A 22,277-nucleotide genomic window follows, 5' to 3' on the forward strand; every position below is an offset into this window, starting at 1 on the left:
ATGGCAATGGTTTGTTCTGGCTAAATGCATTCTCAAAAAATAATGACCTTCCCCATTCGTGCTCCTGCAAGCAATTTTTTGCATGTTATAAACCTTTAATGTGACTAAAATATCATGATTATTAATGAGGGGGGCTGGCCGACGTGGAGTGACGTCACACGAGGGACACACAGACATTCATAGCTAATTAAAGTAGTAAATAGTTTAACGATGGCAATGGTTTGTTTTGCCAAACTGCATTCACAAAAAATAATGACCTTCCCCATTATAATGCTCCTGCAAGCAATCTTTTTGCATGTTATAAACCTTTAATGTGACTCAAAAATATTGTTTTTTATTATTATCGGGGGATTGCGCGAACGCGTCACTTCTTCATGATTTTTAATGAGGGGGGCTGTTCGATGTGAGGTGACATCACCTGCTCATGGTTATTAATGAGGGGGAGGGGGTGCAACATATGGAGTGACGTTACCCGCTAATTATTGTAATGCGGGCGAAAGCGACCTTCCGGATGTGACGTCACGAGGAGGCGGAGCCAGGTGACGTGGGTGAAAGGTAGGGGGTCCTTAAGCGGATAAACCGGAAGGAGAAGGCAGTCGGGGTGTGAATGGAAAGGTGTGGGGCCACGCGGGCGTACGAGCCGAGGGGGCACCGTCAGAAGCGGGAGCCAACCCTGGGAACAGTAGGGAGCTACTGGGAGGTGTAAAGCTGCAGACAGAGATAGGCAGTAAGGCTGTGTGTGAGGGGCAGCGAGGTGGCTGCCGAGAGTCGCAGGAGCAACGAGAAGGCGAGACAGCACGAGGCTGTCAGAGCTGCAGCAGGAACAGCCAAGGGAGCTGTGTGAGAGTACAGCAGCGGAGCTGCTGTGGGGCTGCAAGAGCGACAAGAACAGCAGCGGGGCTGCTGATGTGGACTGGAGTGACATCGGAACCAGCACAGAGAGAATAAGAGAGACAGCCGTGTGGGAACGCAGTACGGACCGAATAAAGGACACTGAGCCAGATATCGTGGTCAAGTCTTTTATTACACTGGGGTCAGAAGTGAAACGGCATGTCTAAGCAAGTAAGGAAGAAAATTCCCCAGGCGCCAGCATCGGCTTCTTCGTCCGACGACGACGAATTCCCTCCGACCACGGATTCTGCTGGGGTGGTGGAGGAGAGCCCTGCTGAGGCGAGCACGGGGACGGGCGTGGAAGATGTCGGCGCGATGGCGGGTCCGTCAACAACATCGGACGCTGACCAAAGATGGCAACAGGTGGCAGAACAACTGGAGACACTCAAGGACGTCTTGGCGCATCTATGTCACCTCGTTACGCCAAGGACGACGATGGAACGAGAAGGTGCTCCACGGGCCGCCACGTTGCCTGCCCTGCCGCCGCCATTGGCCACGCGGCAAGAAGACGCCATCTTGCGCGCTCCGCGGCGCCAAACCGCCATCTTGGCCACGCCGCGGGCCGACGCCATTTTGAATTTGCCTCCAGAACAACCATCATTGGAAGACGGCGTAAAGAGGAGTCGGAGTCGCCACCTTACTACAGTTAAGGAATTCTCTATCGGGGGCGATTGGAGCGCTTTCGCCTGCCGATTTTTGGCGGCGGTTCGTTCAGCAAGATGGACCGATGCGGAGGCCTTGGAAGTGTTGCCGACTCTACTGGACGACGAATCTGTTCGATTTTTCCGTTCCATAACGGCCGATAAGAAGAAGACTTTATGTGGAGTTTTTGAGGAAATGGCCGACGCCTATGAGCCACCTGACGACGCGCATCGGCGATTCGCTCAACGACAACGAGCACCCGAAGAATCGCCCGTGGCGTTCAGGGGTGCGGTGTTGGAGCTGGCCATGGCAGCATATCCTGAGACGCCACAGGATCTGCTCGAGCCTCTCATATTGGGAAAAATGCTGGAGCTGTCTCGGGATCTGGGGATCCCCATGCCTGTGTGTGGGCATGAGAAGCTCACGTCCCGGGCGGCAGCAAAGTGTCTGGATGCGCAGTTTAATCTTCGTCGCTGGAAGCAAGTGGCGGCATGGACGGGTGGGCCCGTCAAGGAAGGAGGCGCGATGGGGTGGGACCCCACAAGGGCGATCTATGTGCCGGATGAGCGGGGTCCACAGGAGCTGACGGCTGCCTCCTCTCCATGGTCGGGACGCGGAGGGCCGGGGCCGCACGCTACGCCATCGGGACGGGGCCGCCGGGATGCAAGACCTGCGCTTCGGCGCAACGAGGCCGATTGCTTCCGCTGCGGCCGTAGGGGCCATTACGCCAAAGATTGCGGGGCCCGCTTCCCGGGTCCGCCGCAGCAGGAGCCCACAACACCGGACAAGCCGACCAAGGAACCTCCGAAACAGGCATGTCGGCACGCACCAGACACTCGGCAAGGCTTTACACCTCACCCACCACCTGTGTTGCGCGATCCTATTGTTGTTGTTAAAAAAAGGCCATCGACGGGGCCTTGTCATTCAGTTACGCAGTGGCGCAAATTGGCACGGAGAGTTGTCGCGGCCGCTACGGGTTCATCCACTGTACCGGGGTCCATACAAGGTGTGGACGTGCGCATTTTGGTCGACTCGGGAGCGTCTGCGACTATTATTTCGGATGTCATTTTCCATCTGTTGGGCATTCCGCCGGGGGCTGTGCGTCCGGTTTATGGGTCTTGCGTCGCTGCGAACGGGGGTAGTATGGGTATCGTGGGACAGGTGGATGCTAAGATATCTATAGGGGATGTGTCGGCTTCGGGCGTTGTGTTAATATCGAGATCTTTGGCGGTTCCTTGCTTACTAGGCACGGATTTTTTGGCTAAGATGCCCATTTTGATTAAAATCAATGAGAATTGCATTGAATTGCCGGGGGGCCGTCGAATCTCGTTTCTGCCGTCGGCCTGGGGGCGACCTGCTTCGGCCGTACAGGTGCAGGCGCTGTCCGTCGCATCTGTGGACATCCCACCTGGTTCACAGATGCTTATACCCTTGCGGTATCGGAAGCCCCTGCCCAATCGGCTAGGAGCATTAGGGGTCTTGTTGTCACCATCCGCCACGATAACAACGGGATTGGCGTTAGTTGGGGCACAGACCATCGTCCGGCCGGATCAATTACCGGTTTTACAGGTGCTTAATGCGGGGGTGGAAAACATCCGTGTTCCGGCCGGTACGGTTGTGGCACATGCCACTACGGCGTTTGCGACGCACGATTGTCCGCATCGCCGGGGAGTGGTCGCTGGTGTTTCCGAGCCAAGGGGTTCGGATAATCGTTGGATCGCTACCTTATGTGACGAAAATTCTTCCCTGTCCGTGGGGCAACGTGATGCGCTGCGTAAATTGTTGCTGACGTATTCGGATGTGTTCAGCTCCGACGATTTGGATTTGGGACGCACATCGTTGCTTTCCCATCACATTGAGACGGGCGACGCTGCCCCTATTCGGTTAAATTCGCATCGGATGAGTCCAGCGGAGCGAGAACACGTTCGGGGGGCGGTGGAAGACATGTTGGCTGCGGACATTATATCGCCATCTAACAGCCCATGGGGCGCTCCTGTGGTCTTGGTTAAGAAAAAGGATGGCAACTTGCGATTTTGTGTCGATTTCCGGAAATTGAATAAGATATCGGTGGCAGATGCGTACCCCCTGCCGCGTATGGACGACTCCCTTGACGCATTGTCGGGGGCTAAGTTCTTTTCCACACTGGACCTCTCTTCGGGATTTTGGCAGCTTCCCCTTGACGAGTCCTCACGGGAGAAAACCGCATTCCGTACGCCGCAGGGGTTATTTCAATTCAACTGCCTCCCGATGGGATTGAATGCGGCCCCTGCTACATTTCAAAGATTGATGGAGCTCGTTTTGACGGGGTTGCAGTGGGAGACGTGTCTTATATATTTGGACGATATTATTGTGTTCAGCCGCACATTTGAGGAACATTTAACGCGGCTGGAGACAGTGTTCACGAGGATGCGCTCTGCCAATTTGAAATTCAAACCAAAGAAATGCCACCTACTGCAACGGTCCGTCCGTTATTTGGGGCACATTGTGAGTGCAGAGGGAGTGTCCACGGATCCGGAAAAGACGGCGTGTGTCCGGGATTGGCCGACTCCGACCTCTGTGGGGGATGTTCGGCGGTTTTTGGGATTTGCCTCGTATTACCGAAGATTTGTGCCGGGGTTTGCGACGATTGCGAGGCCCTTGCATCTCCTTACGGGTAAAGGACGGAAATTTGTTTGGGGAGAGCCGGAAGAGGCGGCCTTTCGGAGTCTGCGTGATCTATTGGCTACGGCCCCGACATTGGATTATCCCGATTTTGATCGCCCTTTCATTCTTGATACGGACGCGAGTGACACAGGTATTGGGGCGGTATTATCACAGTCTAAAGGGGGCGTAGAGCGCGTCGTGGCGTATGGTAGCCGAGTCTTGTCGCCTGCGGAAACACGCTACTGTGTCACTCGTAGAGAACTTTTGGCGGTTGTTTTTTTCCTACGGCAATTTCGACCGTACCTTTACGGTCGTTCTTTTATTGTGCGTACGGATCATGCGGCCTTGCAATATGCACTTAAAATGGACCAGCCATCGGGACAGTGGGCACGTTGGTTGGACACGCTGCAGGAATTTTCCTTCCAAATTCAACATCGGAAGGGAGTGCGCCATGCGAACGCTGACGCACTTTCCAGATTACCAGGGCGCGCCCCTTGTAAATGTGCGTCGGAGACGCATAGGTGTTCGCCGATTCTAAACCCCCCTCAGCCGCTTACGTTGGCCGTCGAGAAGTCGGATACTCCGATGGAACCGGGACCGACTGACGGGGTTTTGAATCTGCCGCGGTCTGTCTGGATTCGGGAACAGATGATGGACGAGTCGTTGTTGTCCATGCGGAAGCGGTCTATGAGGGACAATGGGAGTCCGAGTTCGGCTGTGGGGCCGCGAACCGCTCTCCGAGATGGTCTGCTTATGTGGCAAGAAAGGTTCCAGGAAAGCTGGCGTGTGGTGGTACCAACGTCCTTGCGATTTGAGTTGATTAGAACTCTCCATTGTGACACACTATTGCATTTAGGGGTGCAGAAGACTCTGTTGACGTTACAACGTCATTATTTTTGGCACGGCATGGCGACAGATGTCGTAGGGCACGTGCGCGCGTGCCCTGAATGCGCCCGGCGTAAGCCGCCTAAACATCCTTACGTGCCGCCTCTCCAGTCGATTCAGGTGTCTCGAGTCAATGAATTGGTGGCACTGGACATATTGGGACCATTCCCACCATCGGCGAGGGGAAATAAATATTTGCTGGTAGGGGTTGAGTATCTCTCCCGTTGGCCGATGGCCTGGCCGTTGCCCAATCAGTCGGCCGCGGCCATCACCGACGCCTTTTTGTTTGGGTACATTATGGACAAGGGGGCGCCTGAGAGACTCCTCACGGACCAGGGCCGAAATTTCTCTTCTAAATTATTGGCTGAAGTGTGCGCAGGCCTTGGGACTAAGAAGATACGGACATCTCCATACCATCCGCAGACGGATGGTATGGTTGAGCGGCTGAACAGGACATTGTCTGCCATGCTTTGCCATACTGTGAGTGAACAGCAATCAGATTGGGATCTGCACATCCCCGGAGTGCTTTCGGCGTACAGGATGACGCCCCATGCGGCTACAGGGTATTCGCCGTTTTACCTTATGTATGGTCGGGAAAACGTGCCTCCGGTGGATGTGCAATTGGGTACTGGGGTGAAGGGACCTCGTAAACCACTCCCTGAATACATTCAGGACACGGTTCGCCGGGTTACGGAGGCGCGGGAAAACGCCCGCGTGGCTACGGCCAAAGCCCAGGCCCGGAACGAGCGATATGCTCGGCGGTCTGAGGGGGAGTGCCCCTGGAAGGTGGGAGACCTGGCCTGGCTCCATTGCCCGCAGGTGCGGCCGGGGACCTCTCCTAAATTGCACAAACCTTGGCATGGTCCTGTGCGCCTCATTGAGGTTCCCAATCCACAGTCGGCGCGCGTTCAGATTGGGTTTCGCCGTTGGTTTGTTCATACATCGCGGTTAAAACCATACGTTGCTCCCCTACGTGATGCGTCATCTCCCAATGTTGCCTTGCCGGGGTCTGTTGCTGCCGACTCTCCCCTGCCTGCGTCCACTGATCTTGCTCGAGCGCCTGTCGTACCTGTTCCAGACAGGTCGGCCGTGACACCGAGGGGGAGGAGTGGGCCTGTTCGGAGGGCGCCTGCCAGGGCTGCGGGACCTTCGAGCCCTGCAGCCCTTCCGACCCCGCTGCAGGCGCATTCGCGGAATATGACCAAGACTGATTCGTCAGGGACACGAGACGTCGGTGGACTTCCAATCGCAGCAGGGGAATTACCCCCTGTCATTCCTCGTGTTCCATCGCGTCCCCGTTCTACAAGTGGGCCGCCGACCGTCCGGGACGGGCCGGCGACCCGCACTCGTTCCAAATCGCTTACGTTTCGTTGATTGTATGTTGTTATTGTTCTTGTTCTTGCCGTCGTATTTATCGCATGCTTTCGTACGTTCGTCGATGTTACTTGTGTGTTGTTCTTGTTGTTATATTGCATGCTTAGTGTCCTTTAAGGGGGAAGGTCGGTTCACCGCATTACGCTTTGGTGTTGTTCAGCCGAGGTCGGCTGGGTTTTTTCTATGGGGGAGGGTGGTGTAATGCGGGCGAAAGCGACCTTCCGGATGTGACGTCATGAGGAGGCGGAGCCAGGTGACGTGGGTGAAAGGTAGGGGGTCCTTAAGCGGATAAACCGGAAGGAGAAGGCAGTCGGGGTGTGAATGGAAAGGTGTGGGGCCACGCGGGCGTACGAGCCGAGGGGGCACCGTCAGAAGCGGGAGCCAACCCTGGGAACAGTAGGGAGCTACTGGGAGGTGTAAAGCTGCAGACAGAGATAGGCAGTAAGGCTGTGTGTGAGGGGCAGCGAGGTGGCTGCCGAGAGTCGCAGGAGCAACGAGAAGGCGAGACAGCACGAGGCTGTCAGAGCTGCAGCAGGAACAGCCAAGGGAGCTGTGTGAGAGTACAGCAGCGGAGCTGCTGTGGGGCTGCAAGAGCGACAAGAACAGCAGCGGGGCTGCTGATGTGGACTGGAGTGACATCGGAACCAGCACAGAGAGAATAAGAGAGACAGCCGTGTGGGAACGCAGTACGGACCGAATAAAGGACACTGAGCCAGATATCGTGGTCAAGTCTTTTATTACATTATTAACACGTTCCTTCGGAGTGGGCAAGTAGGAACTTGGTTGGACAGCGCATTCGTGCGATCCGTGTCACGCGGCGCAAGCTGCGTGGGGCGGCGCGTCACGTGGTGCTGAGCCTGCCCGAAGCGCTCTATGAAATACAAATCGAGGGCGTGGCCATGCACGACAGACAAACAAATAATCCCTGGTGGGCAGTGTGTAACTGTTGTTCCTACCTGTAAAATATTAATGGCGGGGTGTCCATTTGGAGGACGTCACCTGTTCATGATTATTAATGAGGGGGGGGGGGGTGCGAAATGTGAAGTGACGTCACCCGCTCATGGTTATTAATGAGGGTGGATCCATGTGTAGGACGTCACCTGCTCATGATTTTTAATTAGGGGGGCTGGCCGACGCTGGAGTGACGTCACACGAGGGACACAAAGACATTCTTGACTCATTATAGGTAGTAACGAGTTTAACGATGGCAATGGTTTGTTCTGGCTAAATGCATTCTCAAAAAATAATGACCTTCCCCATTCGTGCTCCTGCAAGCAATTTTTTGCATGTTATAAACCTTTAATGTGACTAAAATATCATGATTATTAATGAGGGGGGCTGGCCGACGTGGAGTGACGTCACACGAGGGACACACAGACATTCATAGCTAATTAAAGTAGTAAATAGTTTAACGATGGCAATGGTTTGTTTTGCCAAACTGCATTCACAAAAAATAATGACCTTCCCCATTATAATGCTCCTGCAAGCAATCTTTTTGCATGTTATAAACCTTTAATGTGACTCAAAAATATTGTTTTTTATTATTATCGGGGGATAGCGCGAACGCAGTCCCCCAGTATCACAAATTACACAGTCGAGTTTCCCGCATTTGGGAAATCGCAGAGGTCAACCCACCCGCAGTGCAATGGATGAGCCTCGCCCTGGGAGGACCACCTAAGTGATCATGGTGCCTCCCCTGTCAGGTAAGTATGAGTTGGGTTGCTCCCACTATCCCTATACGAACCAGAACTCTGCACCTTTACTCTATGGGCCATTCAAAGGCTTTAACGTATTCTATGGTTCTTTTGGTAAAGAACCAGAAATATTAATTCCTGCATTCACGAAAGTCATAAGCCCAGCTTCTATGTGGCTGTAATTAAAAAAAGTGTAATAAATGAATGGATGTTATATATGAAAACTATTTGAATAAAACTCGAATTTGTAAACGAAATTAAACTTCTTTTTTATTATAATTAAACACGTAACTGACGGTCAGGTTTTTGAGCAAAGATCCTAAAATGTATTCTGGGTAATGTATATCTCACCTCTGGTTCTATAAGTTTTGTCGGGCGATGAAAATCCTGGCCACACCTATCACCATAATCTGTGAAATTTTAACCGGTCCTTGGCCAAAGTGGCGAAGGATGGTTAAACAGCCTTCATGACCCATACGAAAAAAATTATCAAATTCTTTCATATAATTATTCTTGATGTTAACTCCAGAACTGATAGGTATATTGCCACATGTGCATTTTGTAAAACAAATAGGTATGCGAAAGCAGGCCAAACATTTCCAACTTGTTTTTTGCCCGTCCAAGGACGGGTGTATTTCCGTAAATCTGAAACTTGCAAGCGAAAATCAGACCGCGACGTGATATTCATTGCATCAATTCGTGTGCAATTTGGAAGGCCGCGGTGACACAGACTTATTTCATTTAACAGTTATAACACCATATTCATCATGACGTCCTTTTTACTTCTATGTCTCAATAGCGTTACGGAGATCGCGTGACGTGAGGGTTCTGCCTTTGTAGTGAGGGTTGTAAGTTGACGCTGAGGAGGGGGGAGGAGGCGCCTCGCCCCCCATGTAGAGTGACGTCACCCGCTAATTAATAATAGAGGGGTTATTATGTTTAATTTGTATTATTGTATTACTTCCCTTCTACGTGACTTTACCGAAAGAACCAAGAAGATAGGGGTGTCCATTTGGAGGAAGTCACCTCTTCATGATTATTAATGAGGGAGCTGTTCGATGTGGAGTGACATCACCTGCTCATGGTTATTAATGAGGGGGGAGGGGGTGCAACATGTGGAGTGACGTCACCCGCTCATGATTATAAATGACGGAGGATCCATGTGGAGGACGTCACCTGTTCATGATTATTAATTAGGGGGGCTGGCCGACGTGGAGTGCCATCACGCGAGGGACACACAGACATTCTTGACTCATTACAGCAGTAAATAGTCTACCGATGGAAACTGTCTGTTCTGGCTAAATACATCATCAAAAAATAATGACCTTTCCCATTAGTGCTCCTGCAAGCAATTTTTTGCATGTTATAAACCTTTAATGTGACTAAAAAATATTGTTTTTCATTATTATCGGGGGATAGCGCGAACGCAGTCCCCCAGTACCACAAATTACACAGTCGAGTTTCCCGCATTTGGGGAAATCGCAGGGGTCAACCCACCCGCAGTGCAATGGATGAGCCTCGCCCTGGGAGGACCACCTAAGTGATCATGGTGCCTTCCCTGTCAGGTAAGTATGAGTTGGGTTGCTCCAACTATCCCTATACGAACCAGAACCCTGCACCTTTACTCTATGGGCCCTTCAAAAGTTTTTACGTATTTTATGGTTCTTTCGGTAAAGAACCATAGAATTTTAATTCCTGCAGTCAGAAAAGTTTTAAGACCAGCGTCTACGTGGCTGTAATAAAAATAATAATAAATGAATGGATGTTATATATGAAAACTATATGAATGAAACTATAATTTGTAAACGAAATTAAAATCTTTTTTATTATTATTAAACACTTAACTGACGGTCAGGTTTTTGAGCAAAGACTCTAAAATGTATTCTGGGTTGTGTATATCTCACCTCTGGTTCTGTAAGTTTTGTTGGGCGATGAGAATCCTGGCCACACCTATCACCATAATCTGTGAAATTATAACCGGTCCCTGTCCAAAGTGCCTAAGTATGGTTAAACGGCCTCCATGACCCATACGTAAAAAATTATCATTTTCTTTCATAACACGTTCCTTCGGAGTGGGCAGGTAGGAACTTGGTTGGACAGCGTATTCGTGCACGACAGACAGACAAATAATTCCTGGTGGGGAGTGTGGAACCTGTTGTTCCTACCTGTGTACAAGATAACTTGACTTGAGGTAGCCAGGCAGACAGCCAGGTAGCCAGCCCCCTTAACTATCGGCCCCTCCCCCTTGCTTAGGCACCTCCCCCTCCCCCCTTCGGCCCCTCCCCTGACCACCCCCCCATATCCTTAGGCCCCTCCCCTGACCCCCCCTCCCTTAGGCCCCTCCTCTGATCCCCCCCCTCAGGCTCCTCTCATTACTCCCCCCTTCCTTAGGCCCCTCCCCTGTCCCTCCTCCCTTAGGCACCTCCCCTCTCCGTACCTGGCAGTAGGTCTCCACCAATCAAAGAGCTGTTTGTAAGGTCTCCACCAATCAAAGAGCTGTGTGTATTATATATTTATTTATGCACGACAGACAGACAGACAGTCAGACAGACAGACAATAAATCCCTGGTGGGCAGTGTGGAACATTGTTCCTACCTGTATAATCATTCCTGATGTTAACTCCACAACTGATAGGTATATTGACACATGTGCATTTTGTAAAACAAATAGGTATGCGAAAGCAGGCCAAACATTTCCAACTAGCCTTTGTCCGTCCAAGGATGGGTGTAATTGAATAAATCTGAAACTTGCAAGCGAAATGCAGACCGTGACGTGATATTCATTGCATCAATTCGTGTGCAATTTGGAAGGCCGCGGTGACACAGACTTATTTCATTTAACAGTTATAACACCTTGTTCCTCATGACGTCCTTTTTACTTCTATGTCTCAATAGCGCTACGGAGATCGCGTGACGTGAGGGTTCTGCCTTTATATTGAGGGTTGTAAGTTGACGCTGAGGATGGGGGAGGAGGCGCCTCGCACCCCATGTGGAGTGACGTCACCCGCTAATTATTAATGGAGGGGTGTCCTGGAGGACGTCACCTCTTCATGATTTTTAATGAGGGGGGCTGTTCGATGTGAGGTGACATCACCTGCTCATGGTTATTAATGAGGGGGAGGGGGTGCAACATATGGAGTGACGTCACCCGCTAATTATTAACACGTTCCTTCGGAGTGGGCAGGTAGGAACTTGGTTGGACAGCGCATTCGTGCGATCCGTGTCACGCGGCGCAAGCTGCGTGGGGCGGCGCGTCACGTGGTGCTGAGCCTGCCCGAAGCGCTCTATGAAATACAAATCGAGGGCGTGGCCATGCACGACAGACAGACAAATAATCCCTGGTGGGCAGTGTGTAACTGTTGTTCCTACCTGTAAAATATTAATGGCGGGGTGTCCATTTGGAGGACGTCACCTGTTCATGATTATTAATGAGGGGGGGGGGGTGCGAAATGTGAAGTGACGTCACCCGCTCATGGTTATTAATGAGGGTGGATCCATGTGTAGGACGTCACCTGCTCATGATTTTTAATGAGGGGGGCTGGCCGACGCTGGAGTGACGTCACACGAGGGACACAAAGACATTCTTGACTCATTATAGGTAGCAACGAGTTTAACGATGGCAATGGTTTGTTCTGGCTAAATGCATTCTCAAAAAATAATGACCTTCCCCATTCGTGCTCCTGCAAGCAATTTTTTGCATGTTATAAACCTTTAATGTGACTAAAATATCATGATTATTAATGAGGGGGGCTGGCCGACGTGGAGTGACGTCACACGAGGTACACACAGACATTCATAGCTAATTAAAGTAGTAAATAGTTTAACGATGGCAATGGTTTGTTTTGCCAAACTGCATTCACAAAAAATAATGACCTTCCCCATTATAATGCTCCTGCAAGCAATCTTTTTGCATGTTATAAACCTTTAATGTGACTCAAAAATATTGTTTTTTATTATTATCGGGGGATAGCGCGAACGCAGTCCCCCAGTATCACAAATTACACAGTCGAGTTTCCCGCATTTGGGGAAATCGCAGAGGTCAACCCACCCGCAGTGCAATGGATGAGCCTCGCCCTGGGAGGACCACCTAAGTGATCATGGTGCCTCAACTGTCAGGTAAGTATGAGTTGGGTTGCTCCCACTATCCCTATACGAACCAGAACTCTGCACCTTTACTCTATGGGCCATTCAAAGGCTTTAACGTATTCTATGGTTCTTTTGGTAAAGAACCAGAAATATTAATTCCTGCATTCACGAAAGTCATAAGCCCAGCTTCTATGTGGCTGTAATTAAAAAAAGTGTAATAAATGAATGGATGTTATATATGAAAACTATTTGAATAAAACTCGAATTTGTAAACGAAATTAAACTTCTTTTTTATTATAATTAAACACTTAACTGACGGTCAGGTTTTTGAGCAAAGATCCTAAAATGTATTCTGGGTAATGTATATCTCACCTCTGGTTCTATAAGTTTTGTCGGGCGATGAAAATCCTGGCCACACCTATCACCATAATCTGTGAAATTTTAACCGGTCCTTGGCCAAAGTGGCGAAGGATGGTTAAACAGCCTTCATGACCCATACGAAAAAAATTATCAAATTCTTTCATGTAATTATTCTTGATGTTAACTCCAGAACTGATGTATAGGTATATTGCCACATGTGCATTTTGTAAAACAAATAGGTATGCGAAAGCAGGCCAAACATTTCCAACTTGTTTTTTGCCCGTCCAAGGACGGGTGTATTTCCGTAAATCTGAAACTTGCAAGCGAAAAGCAGACCGCGACGTGATATTCATTGCATCAATTCGTGTGCAATTTGGAAGGCCGCGGTGACACAGACTTATTTCATTTAACAGTTATAACACCATATCCATCATGACGTCCTTTTTACTTCTATGTCTCAATAGCGTTACGGAGATCGCGTGACGTGAGGGTTCTGCCTTTGTAGTGAGGGTTGTAAGTTGACGCTGAGGAGGGGGGAGGAGGCGCCTCGCCCCCCATGTAGAGTGACGTCACCCGCTAATTAATAATAGAGGGGTTATTATGTTTAATTTGTATTATTGTATTACTTCCCTTCTACGTGACTTTACCGAAAGAACCAAGAAGATAGGGGTGTCCATTTGGAGGAAGTCACCTCTTCATGATTATTAATGAGGGAGCTGTTCGATGTGGAGTGACATCACCTGCTCATGGTTATTAATGAGGGGGGAGGGGGTGCAACATGTGGAGTGACGTCACCCGCTCATGATTATAAATGACGGAGGATCCATGTGGAGGACGTCACCTGTTCATGATTATTAATTAGGGGGGCTGGCCGACGTGGAGTGCCGTCACGCGAGGGACACACAGACATTCTTGACTCATTACAGCAGTAAATAGTCTACCGATGGCAACTGTCTGTTCTGGCTAAATGCATCATCAAAAAATAATGACCTTTCCCATTAGTGCTCCTGCAAGCAATTTTTTGCATGTTATAAACCTTTAATGTGACTAAAAAATATTGTTTTTCATTATTATCGGGGGATAGCGCGAACGCAGTCCCCCAGTACCACAAATTACACAGTCGAGTTTCCCGCATTTGGGGAAATCGCAGGGGTCAACCCACCCGCAGTGCAATGGATGAGCCTCGCCCTGGGAGGACCACCTAAGTGATCATGGTGCCTCCCCTGTCAGGTAAGTATGAGTTGGGTTGCTACCACTATCCCTATACGAACCAGAACTCTGCACCTTTACTCTATGGGCCATTCAAAGGCTTTAACGTATTCTATGGTTCTTTTGGTAAAGAACCAGAAATATTAATTCCTGCATTCACGAAAGTCATAAGCCCAGCTTCTATGTGGCTGTAATTAAAAAAAGTGTAATAAATGAATGGATGTTATATATGAAAACTATTTGAATAAAACTCGAATTTGTAAACGAAATTAAACTTCTTTTTTATTATAATTAAACACTTAACTGACGGTCAGGTTTTTGAGCAAAGATCCTAAAATGTATTCTGGGTAATGTATATCTCACCTCTGGTTCTATAAGTTTTGTCGGGCGATGAAAATCCTGGCCACACCTATCACCATAATCTGTGAAATTTTAACCGGTCCTTGGCCAAAGTGGCGAAGGATGGTTAAACAGCCTTCATGACCCATACGAAAAAAATTATCAAATTCTTTCATGTAATTATTCTTGATGTTAACTCCAGAACTGATAGGTATATTGCCACATGTGCATTTTGTAAAACAAATAGGTATGCGAAAGCAGGCCAAACATTTCCAACTTGTTTTTTGCCCGTCCAAGGACGGGTGTATTTCCGTAAATCTGAAACTTGCAAGCGAAAAGCAGACCGCGACGTGATATTCATTGCATCAATTCGTGTGCAATTTGGAAGGCCGCGGTGACACAGACTTATTTCATTTAACAGTTATAACACCATATTCATCATGACGTCCTTTTTACTTCTATGTCTCAATAGCGTTACGGAGATCGCGTGACGTGAGGGTTCTGCCTTTGTAGTGAGGGTTGTAAGTTGACGCTGAGGAGGGGGGAGGAGGCGCCTCGCCCCCCATGTAGAGTGACGTCACCCGCTAATTAATAATAGAGGGGTTATTATGTTTAATTTGTATTATTGTATTACTTCCCTTCTACGTGACTTTACCGAAAGAACCAAGAAGATAGGGGTGTCCATTTGGAGGAAGTCACCTCTTCATGATTATTAATGAGGGAGCTGTTCGATGTGGAGTGACATCACCTGCTCATGGTTATTAATGAGGGGGGAGGGGGTGCAACATGTGGAGTGACGTCATCCGCTCATGATTATAAATGACGGAGGATCCATGTGGAGGACGTCACCTGTTCATGATTATTAATTAGGGGGGCTGGCCGACGTGGAGTGCCGTCACGCGAGGGACACACAGACATTCTTGACTCATTACAGCAGTAAATAGTCTACCAATTTCAACTGTCTGTTCTGGCTAAATACATCATCAAAAAATAATGACCTTTCCCATTAGTGCTCCTGCAAGCAATTTTTTGCATGTTATAAACCTTTAATGTGACTAAAAAATATTGTTTTTCATTATTATCGGGGGATAGCGCGAACGCAGTCCCCCAGTACCACAAATTACACAGTCGAGTTTCCCGCATTTGGGGAAATCGCAGGGGTCAACCCACCCGCAGTGCAATGGATGAGCCTCGCCCTGGGAGGACCACCTAAGTGATCATGGTGCCTCCCCTGTCAGGTAAGTATGAGTTGGGTTGCTCCAACTATCCTTATACGAGCCAGAACCCTGCACCTTTACTCTATGGGCCCTTCAAAAGTTTTTACGTATTTTATGGTTCTTTCGGTAAAGAACCATAGAATTTTAATTCCTGCAGTCAGAAAAGTTTTAAGACCAGCTTCTACGTGGCTGTAATAAAAATAATAATAAATGAATGGATGTTATATATGAAAACTATATGAATGAAACTATAATTTGTAAACGAAATTAAAATCTTTTTTATTATTATTAAACACTTAACTGACGGTCAGGTTTTTGAGCAAAGACTCTAAAATGTATTCTGGGTTGTGTATATCTCACCTCTGGTTCTGTAAGTTTTGTTGGGCGATGAGAATCCTGGCCACACCTATCACCATAATCTGTGAAATTATAACCGGTCCCTGGCCAAAGTGCAGAAGTATGGTTAAACAGCCTCCATGACCCATACGTAAAAAAATATAATTTTCTTTCATAACACGTTCCTTCGGAGTGGGCAGGTAGGAACTTGGTTGGACAGCGTATTCGTGCACGACAGACAGACAAATAATTCCTGGTGGGGAGTGTAGAACCTGTTGTTCCTACCTGTGTACAAGATAACTTGACTTGAGGTAGCCAGGCAGACAGCCAGGTAGCCAGCCCCCTTAACTATCGGCCCCTCCCCCTTGCTTAGGCACCTCCCCCTCCCCCTTTCGGCCCCTCCCCTGACCACCCCCCCATATCCTTAGGCCCCTCCCCTGTCCCTCCTCCCTTAGGCACCTCCCCTCTCCGTACCCGGCAGTAGGTCTCCACCAATCAAAGAGCTGTTTGTAAGGTCTCCACCAATCAAAGAGCTGTGTGTATTATATATTTATTTATGCACGACAGACAGACAGACAGTCAGACAGACAGACAATAAATCCCTGGTGGGCAGTGTGGAACATTGTTCCTACCTGTATAATCATTCCTGATGTTAACTCCACAACTGATAGGTATATTGCCACATGTGCATTTTGTAAAACAAATAGGTATGCGAAAGTAGGCCAAACATTTCCAACTAGCCTTTGTCCGTCCAAGGATGGGTGTAATTGAGTAAATCTGAAACTTGCAATCGAAATGCAGACCGTGACGTGATATTCATTGCATCAATTCGTGTGCAATTTGGAAGGCCGCGGTGACACAGACTTATTTCATTTAACAGTTATAACACCTTGTTCCTCATGACGTCCTTTTTACTTCTATGTCTCAATAGCGCTACGGAGATCGCGTGACGTGAGGGTTCTGCCTTTATATTGAGGGTTGTAAGTTGACGCTGAGGATGGGGGAGGAGGCGCCTCGCTCCCCCATGTGGAGTGACGTCACCCGCTAATTATTAATGGAGGGGTGTCCTGGAGGACGTCACCTCTTCATGATTTTTAATGAGGGGGGCTGTTCGATGTGAGGTGACATCACCTGCTCATGGTTATTAATGAGGGGGAGGGGGTGCAACATATGGAGTGACGTCACCCGCTAATTATTAACACGTTCCTTCGGAGTGGGCAGGTAGGAACTTGGTTGGACAGCGCATTCGTGCGATCCATGTCACGCGGCGCAAGCTGCGTGGGGCGGCGCGTCACGTGGTGCTGAGCCTGCCCGAAGCGCTCTATGAAATACAAATCGAGGGCGTGGCCATGCACGACAGACAGACAAATAATCCCTGGTGGCCAGTGTGTAACTGTTGTTCCTACCTGTAAAATATTAATGGCGGGGTGTCCATTTGGAGGACGTCACCCGCTCATGGTTATTAATGAGGGTGGATCCATGTGTCGGACGTCACCTGCTCATGATTTTTAATGAGGGGGGCTGGCCGACGCTGGAGTGACGTCACACGAGGGACACAAAGACATTCTTGACTCATTATAGGTAGTAACGAGTTTAACGATGGCAATGGTTTGTTCTGGCTAAATGCATTCTCAAAAAATAATGACCTTCCCCATTCGTGCTCCTGCAAGCAATTTTTTGCATGTTATAAACCTTTAATGTGACTAAAATATCATGATTATTAATGAGGGGGGCTGGCCGACGTGGAGTGACGTCACACGAGGGACACACAGACATTCATAGCTAATTAAAGTAGTAAATAGTTTAACGATGGCAATGGTTTGTTTTGCCAAACTGCATTCACAAAAAAAATAACCTTCCCCATTATAATGCTCCTGCAAGCAATCTTTTTGCATGTTATAAACCTTTAATGTGACTCAAAAATATTGTTTTTTATTATTATCGGGGGATAGCGCGAACGCAGTCCCCCAGTATCACAAATTACACAGTCGAGTTTCCCGCATTTGGGGAAATCGCAGAGGTCAACCCACCCGAAGTGCAATGGATGAGCCTCGCCCTGGGAGGACCACCTAAGTGATCATGGTGCCTCCCCTGTCAGGTAAGTATGAGTTGGGTTGCTCCCACTATCCCTATACGAACCAGAACTCTGCACCTTTACTCTATGGGCCATTCAAATGCTTTAACGTATTCTATGGTTCTTTTGATAAAGAACCAGAAATATTAATTCCTGCATTCACGAAAGTCATAAGCCCAGCTTCTATGTGGCTGTAATTAAAAAAAAGTGTAATAAATGAATGGATGTTATATATGAAAACTATTTGAATAAAACTCGAATTTGTAAACGAAATTAAACTTCTTTTTTATTATAATTAAACACTTAACTGACGGTCAGGTTTTTGAGCAAAGATCCTAAAATGTATTCTGGGTAATGTATATCTCATCTCTGGTTCTATAAGTTTTGTCGGGCGATGAAAATCCTGGCCACACCTATCACCATAATCTGTGAAATTATAACCGGTCCCTGGCCAAAGTGCCGAAGTATGGTTAAACAGCCTTCATGACCCATACGAAAAAAAATATCCAATTCTTTCATGTAATTATTCTTGATGTTAACTCCAGAACTGATAGGTATATTGCCACATGTGCATTTTGTAAAACAAATAGGTATGCGAAAGCAGGCCAAACATTTCCAACTTGTTTTTTGCCCGTCCAAGGACGGGTGTATTTCCGTAAATCTGAAACTTGCAAGCGAAAAGCAGACCGCGACGTGATATTCATTGCATCAATTCGTGTGCAATTTGGAAGGCCGCGGTGACACAGACTTATTTCATTTGACAGTTATAACACCATATTCATCATGACGTCCTTTTTACTTCTATGTCTCAATAGCGTTACGGAGATCGCGTGACGTGAGGGTTCTGCCTTTGTAGTGAGGGTTGTAAGTTGACGCTGAGGAGGGGGGAGGAGGCGCCTCGCCCCCCATGTAGAGTGACGTCACCCGCTAATTAATAATAGAGGGGTTATTATGTTTAATTTGTATTATTTTATTACTTCCCTTCTACGTGACTTTACCGAAAGAACCAAGAAGATAGGGGTGTCCATTTGGAGGAAGTCACCTCTTCATGATTATTAATGAGGGAGCTGTTCGATGTGGAGTGACATCACCTGCTCATGGTTATTAATGAGGGCGGAGGGGGTGCAACATGTGGAGTGACGTCACCCGCTCATGATTATAAATGACGGAGGATCCATGTGGAGGACGTCACCTGTTCATGATTATTAATTAGGGGGGCTGGCCGACGTGGAGTGCCGTCACGCGAGGGACACACAGACATTCTTGACTCATTACAGCAGTAAATAGTCTACCGATGGAAACTGTCTGTTCTGGCTAAATACATCATCAAAAAATAATGACCTTTCCCATTAGTGCTCCTGCAAGCAATTTTTTGCATGTTATAAACCTTTAATGTGACTAAAAAATATTGTTTTTCATTATTATCGGGGGATAGCGCGAACGCAGTCCCCCAGTACCACAAATTACACAGTCGAGTTTCCCGCATTTGGGGAAATCGCAGGGGTCAACCCACCCGCAGTGCAATGGATGAGCCTCGCCCTGGGAGGACCACCTAAGTGATCATGGTGCCTCCCCTGTCAGGTAAGTATGAGTTGGGTTGCTCCAACTATCCCTATACGAACCAGAACCCTGCACTTTCACTCTATGGGCCCTTCAAAAGTTTTTACGTATTTTATGGTTCTTTCGGTAAAGAACCATAGAATTTTAATTCCTGCAGTCAGAAAAGTTGTAAGACCAGCGTCTACGTGGCTGTAATAAAAATAATAATAAATGAATGGATGTTATATATGAAAACTATATGAATGAAACTATAATTTGTAAACGAAATTAAAATCTTTTTTATTATTATTAAACACTTAAATGACGGTCAGGTTTTTGAGCAAAGACTCTAAAATGTATTCTGGGTTGTGTATATCTCACCTCTGGTTCTGTAAGTTTTGTTGGGCGATGAGAATCCTGGCCACACCTATCACCATAATCTGTGAAATTATAACCGGTCTCTGGCCAAAGTGCCGAAGTATGGTTAAACAGCCTCCATGACCCATACGTAAAAAAATATCATTTTCTTTCATAACACGTTCCTTCGGAGTGGGCAGGTAGGAACTTGGTTGGGCAGCGTATTCGTGCACGACAGACAGACAAATAATTCCTGGTGGGGAGTGTGTTGTTCCTACCTGTGTACAAGATAACTTGACTTGAGCTAGCCAGGCAGACAGCCAGGTAGCCAGCCCCCTTAACTATCGGCCCCTCCCCATTGCTTAGGCACCTCCCCCTCCCCCTTCGGCCCCTCCCCTGACCACCCCCCCATATCCTTAGGCCCCTCCCCTGACCCCCCCTCCCTTAGGCCCCTCCTCTGATCCCCCCCCCCCCCCTCAGGCTCCTCTCATTACTCCCCCCTTCCTTAGGCCCCTCCCCTGTCCCTCCTCCCTTAGGCACCTCCCCTGTCCGTACCCGGCAGTAGGTCTCCACCAATCAAAGAGCTGTTTGTAAGGTCTCCACCAATCAAAGAGCTGTGTGTATTATATATTTATTTATGCACGACAGACAGACAGACAGTCAGACAGACAGACAATAAATCCCTGGTGGGCAGTGTGGAACATTGTTCCTACCTGTATAATCATTCCTGATGTTAACTCCACAACTGATAGGTATATTGCCACATGTGCATTTTGTAAAACAAATAGGTATGCGAAAGCAGGCCAAACATTTCCAACTAGCCTTTGTCCGTCCAAGGATGGGTGTAATTGAATAAATCTGAAACTTGCAAGCGAAATGCAGACCGTGACGTGATATTCATTGCATCAATTCGTGTGCAATTTGTAAGGCCGCGGTGACACAGACCCATTTCATTTAACAGTTATAACACCTTGTTCCTCATGACGTCCTTTTTACTTCTATGTCTCAATAGCGCTACGGAGATCGCGTGACGTGAGGGTTCTGCCTTTATATTGAGGGTTGTAAGTTGACGCTGAGGATGGGGGAGGAGGCGCCTCGCTCCCCCATGTGGAGTGACGTCACCCGCTAATTATTAATGGAGGGGTGTCCTGGTGGACGTCACCTCTTCATGATTTTTAATGAGGGGGGCTGTTCGATGTGAGGTGACATCACCTGCTCATGGTTATTAATGAGGGGGAGGGGGTGCAACATATGGAGTGACGTCACCCGCTAATTATTAACACGTTCCTTCGGAGTGGGCAGGTAGGAACTTGGTTGGACAGCGCATTCGTGCGATCCGTGTCACGCGGCGCAAGCTGCGTGGGGCGGCGCGTCACGTGGTGCTGAGCCTGCCCGAAGCGCTCTATGAAATACAAATCGAGGGCGTGGCCATGCACGACAGACAGACAAATAATCCTTGGTGGGCAGTGTGTAACTGTTGTTCCTACCTGTAAAATATTAATGGCGGGGTGTCCATTTGGAGGACGTCACCTGTTCATGGTTATTAATGAGGGGGGGGGGGTGCGAAATGTGAAGTGACGTCACCCGCTCATGGTTATTAATGAGGGTGGATCCATGTGTAGGACGTCACCTGCTCATGATTTTTAATGAGGGGGGCTGGCCGACGCTGGAGTGACGTCACACGAGGGACACAAAGACATTCTTGACTCATTATAGGTAGTAACGAGTTTAACGATGGCAATGGTTTGTTCTGGCTAAATGCATTCTCAAAAAATAATGACCTTCCCCATTCGTGCTCCTGCAAGCAATTTTTTGCATGTTATAGACCTTTAATGTGACTAAAATATCATGATTATTAATGAGGGGGGCTGGCCGACGTGGAGTGACGTCACACGAGGGACACACAGACATTCATAGCTAATTAAAGTAGTAAATAGTTTAACGATGGCAATGGTTTGTTTTGCCAAACTGCATTCACAAAAAATAATGACCTTCCCCATTATAATGCTCCTGCAAGCAATCTTTTTGCATGTTATAAACCTTTAATGTGACTCAAAAATATTGTTTTTTATTATTATCGGGGGATAGCGCGAACGCAGTCCCCCAGTATCACAAATTACACAGTCGAGTTTCCCGCATTTGGGGAAATCGCAGAGGTCAACCCACCCGCAGTGCAATGGATGAGCCTCGCCCTGGGAGGACCACCTAAGTGATCATGGTGCATCCCCTGTCAGGTAAGTATGAGTTGGGTTGCTCCCACTATCCCTATACGAACCAGAACTCTGCACCTTTACTCTATGGGCCATTCAAAGGCTTTAACGTATTCTATGGTTCTTTTGGTAAAGAACCAGAAATATTAATTCCTGCATTCACGAAAGTCATAAGCCCAGCTTCTATGTGGCTGTAATTAAAAAAGTGTAATAAATGAATGGATGTTATATATGAAAACTATTTGAATAAAACTCGAATTTGTAAACGAAATTAAACTTCTTTTTTATTATAATTAAACACTTAACTGACGGTCAGGTTTTTGAGCAAAGATCCTAAAATGTATTCTGGGTAATGTATATCTCACCTCTGGTTCTATAAGTTTTGTCGGGCGATGAAAATCCTGGCCACACCTATCACCATA

General features: G+C 48.0%; 8 non-coding genes across 8 annotated transcripts; all 8 read right to left on the reverse strand.

Moving 5' to 3' along the window:
* Positions 1 to 7,983: 7,983 nt before the first annotated feature.
* Positions 7,984 to 8,146, reverse strand: LOC144946076 (U1 spliceosomal RNA). The gene has a single exon (XR_013639769.1). It is a non-coding gene; the product is annotated as a U1 spliceosomal RNA (small nuclear RNA).
* Positions 8,147 to 9,538: 1,392 nt separating this feature from the next.
* Positions 9,539 to 9,702, reverse strand: LOC144946075 (U1 spliceosomal RNA). Its single transcript, XR_013639768.1, has one exon. It is a non-coding gene; the product is annotated as a U1 spliceosomal RNA (small nuclear RNA).
* Positions 9,703 to 12,088: 2,386 nt separating this feature from the next.
* On the reverse strand, positions 12,089 to 12,252 carry LOC144946082 (U1 spliceosomal RNA). The gene has a single exon (XR_013639775.1). It is a non-coding gene; the product is annotated as a U1 spliceosomal RNA (small nuclear RNA).
* Positions 12,253 to 13,648: 1,396 nt separating this feature from the next.
* LOC144946058 (U1 spliceosomal RNA) lies at positions 13,649 to 13,812 on the reverse strand. The gene has a single exon (XR_013639752.1). It is a non-coding gene; the product is annotated as a U1 spliceosomal RNA (small nuclear RNA).
* A 1,392-nt stretch (positions 13,813 to 15,204) lies between these two features.
* On the reverse strand, positions 15,205 to 15,368 carry LOC144946059 (U1 spliceosomal RNA). The gene has a single exon (XR_013639753.1). It is a non-coding gene; the product is annotated as a U1 spliceosomal RNA (small nuclear RNA).
* A 2,249-nt stretch (positions 15,369 to 17,617) lies between these two features.
* Positions 17,618 to 17,781, reverse strand: LOC144946068 (U1 spliceosomal RNA). The gene has a single exon (XR_013639761.1). It is a non-coding gene; the product is annotated as a U1 spliceosomal RNA (small nuclear RNA).
* Positions 17,782 to 19,174: 1,393 nt separating this feature from the next.
* Positions 19,175 to 19,338, reverse strand: LOC144946060 (U1 spliceosomal RNA). Its single transcript, XR_013639754.1, has one exon. It is a non-coding gene; the product is annotated as a U1 spliceosomal RNA (small nuclear RNA).
* A 2,385-nt stretch (positions 19,339 to 21,723) lies between these two features.
* LOC144946077 (U1 spliceosomal RNA) lies at positions 21,724 to 21,887 on the reverse strand. Its single transcript, XR_013639770.1, has one exon. It is a non-coding gene; the product is annotated as a U1 spliceosomal RNA (small nuclear RNA).
* Positions 21,888 to 22,277: the final 390 nt, after the last annotated feature.

This window comes from Lampetra fluviatilis, chromosome 39, assembly GCF_964198595.1.
Source record: "Lampetra fluviatilis chromosome 39, kcLamFluv1.1, whole genome shotgun sequence".
NCBI classification, from domain to species: Eukaryota; Metazoa; Chordata; class Hyperoartia; order Petromyzontiformes; family Petromyzontidae; genus Lampetra; species Lampetra fluviatilis.